Source organism: Vulpes lagopus, chromosome 11 (genome assembly GCF_018345385.1).
Source record: "Vulpes lagopus strain Blue_001 chromosome 11, ASM1834538v1, whole genome shotgun sequence".
NCBI classification, from domain to species: Eukaryota; Metazoa; Chordata; class Mammalia; order Carnivora; family Canidae; genus Vulpes; species Vulpes lagopus.
Genome location: NC_054834.1, coordinates 26,410,295 through 26,412,960, shown reverse-complemented (window position 1 = coordinate 26,412,960; position 2,666 = coordinate 26,410,295). Strand labels below are relative to the sequence as shown.

Genomic DNA, 2,666 nt, shown 5'->3' with positions numbered 1-2,666 from the left:
TCCGGAGGCTCCGGGAAGCTGCTGGGGGAGCTGGGACTCTTCACCCAGGGCGTGGAGAGCACGGGACGCCTCAGAGGCAACGACGTTTTGGGCAAAGCTCAGGAGACAGAGGTTTCTTGGATCTAGGACATATTTATGAGGACTGTGTGTGTGTGTGTGTGTGTGTGTGTGTGTCTGAGAGAACTTCGAGCCTGGTGGGACGTGGCCTGAGGACCTGTTTTGCTTCTTTGCTTCCGCGTGGTTCCTGCAGGCACGTGGGTGGGCTCAAGCTTCCCTTTACAGGCACGTGCACCTGCCAATGAGCCCGCCCACCTGTTGCTGTCCCATCCCATTGGCGTCTTGGGACTAGTCGCCCCAGGTTACATGGGATCTGGCCAGCCATGGAGCTGGGGGTCAGGCTTTTGGAGCGTCTTGAGCAGGCGGATCGAGAAAGGCCCATTCCGTGCCCTCTTGCTTCGCATTTAGTGTAGACGCACCCACCAGCCTCCCTGTTCTGAGCTCCCGGGTCTGGGTCACTGAGGGGGGGAGGGCCGGGGAGGCTGCTTTCCCCCGGGGGCTGGTCTTCTCCTTGCCTGGCCTGGCCTAGCCGAAGCACCTTGTCCCGTTCTTGCCCAGTTCTTGCCCAGATCACCTTCTTGGGGCTGCATGAACTCAGCGGGCAGGGGAGGGTGAGGTTCGGCCCCCGGGGTCTTAGAGTTCCAGGGGCCCTTCGAGATTTTCCAGTCTGAGCATTGGGTGCACTCACGTTGCTCCTCACCGGCCCTCCAGCTGGTCTCACAGGTTAGAAAGGAGCCTCTGGAGTTGGGATTGGCGTTGGGATCGGTGTTGGGATCTGTGTTGGGATTGGTGTTGGGATCAGCGTCAGTAGGCCTGTCCAGAGGGGCGGGCGACAGAAGCACGTCCAGGGAGGGAAGGCGGGAGGGTCTGTGCCAGCTCTCCGCCTCTACTGCGACCTCCTGGTGGGGGGCGGGCTGGCAAGCTCTGAATCAGCCTTTAAATCAGTGCATTGTCATGGGGAGCATAGAGGCCAATTGTCCCCTGGTGTGTGAGGGGCGATCAAACAGGAGAGAGAGAGAGGGAGAGGCCTGAAGGTGAGGTCAGAAGGACGAGGACTAGCCCTTCAGGAGAACCAGCTGGGTGACACCTGTAACCCCCAGGGGTCAGGGACTGCATCTTCCCAGGGAGGCTTTTAAAAATAGGGACTGTTTTGTTGGGTGTGGGCGGGGTATGGGGGTGGTCATGAGTGCCGATGGATGGACAGATGGACGGCTGGCCAGCGTGGCGGTCCCGGGGTGCCCGAGGAAGCCTCCCTGGAACTGGCTGTCCTGGGGACAACCGATGGCATCAGCCTTGGGGTTGGGGAAGGTGGGGGAAGGGGGCAGGTAGTGTCCGCGGAGGGCTGAGCACCACCTGTGGTTCAGTGGGGAGCCGCCCGCCTGTGCCTTCCTTCCTGGATGCCCCCCCTCCCTGCTCTCGCTTGTGCTCTCTCACACTCACCACTCTCCGGTCTCCTCCCCATCCGTGCAATTCCAGTGAAGACACTGAAGCCACAGCACACAGACCCCGGGTACCGCTCGCCCGGGCTTGACAGATGCCGCCCCCTGAGCTGAGACCGCGCCGTGGGTCCCCGAGCTGAGCTGAGCGCTGCTCCCTGGCCTGGCCCTGCGGCGGCAGCCCCTCAGCACCACGCTGCTTTCTGGGAGCAGCTCCTTTGTGTCAGGATCCAGGGCTTTCCGGAATCCCCAGCTTTGCGGCCCGGCTCCCCGAGAGAGCTTGGGGGGGCCTGGGGTGAAACCACAGAGAGAGAGAGGGGTGGAGGCCCGGGCGGTGCGGCGTCATTAGCATGAGAATACCCAGCCAGTGTCCTCCCAGGATGCAGAGGAGGGAGCCAGCGCTCCTGGCGCCCTCGGGGCCTCTGGGGTGGCAATGACCGGCGCCCCGTTCCCGCGGTCCCCCGGGACCCGGACCCCCAGCACTGGGGAGAGCGCGACCGAGCCGGCGGGTGGATCTCCACTCCAGATTTTCCAGCTGTCCCTGCCCCCCCACCGCTCGGGAGCGAGCAGGATGCCGAGATGGCTGGTGATGCAGAAGGTATGTGCTTTTTCAGTTCTGGTGCTGATGCTGTGTGTGTGGTGAGGTCTCTGTGGCGCAATGGACGAGCGCGCTGGACTTCTAATCCAGAGGTTCCGGGTTCGAGTCCCGGCAGAGATGGTCACCTGGCAGGTGCCTCTTTTATTTTGTGTGCCATCACGCCAGGTTGCTAATTGTCTTTCTGAGTCCCTGGAGGTTCTGGGGAAGAGAAAGGAAACCCCTTTCCTCAGGAATCCAGGACCTCCTCTCCTTTTCCCTTCCCTCCCCCTTCAGTCTCTCTCTGTTCCTCCTTCATTGTCTAGCGAAGGCTCAGATGCCTGCCGCCGGGCTCTGCTCAGCCAGACTGACACAGCCTTTGACTCCTTGGCTCCCCAGGAGGAGCCCTGGCACACAGGGGCCGGGGTGCCAGGCCACGGACTCCGGGACCACTGTGGCTCCCTCCTTCCCCTCTGAGAACGCAGCAGTGCAGGCTGACCCAGCTGCCTGGGGGGACGCGTCCAGCCGTGCTCTAAGGTGAGGGTCCCCTTGACCGGGGTGCACCAGGAGCCCGATGGGGGCATGCAGAGGACCATTCA

The 2,666-nt window shown here is 62.7% G+C and overlaps 1 non-coding gene across 1 annotated transcript; it reads left to right on the top strand.

Moving 5' to 3' along the window:
* Window positions 1-2,137: 2,137 nt before the first annotated feature.
* Window positions 2,138-2,211, top strand: TRNAR-UCU. Its single transcript has one exon. It is a non-coding gene; the product is annotated as a tRNA-Arg (tRNA).
* The last annotated feature ends 455 nt before the right edge of the window (window positions 2,212-2,666 follow it).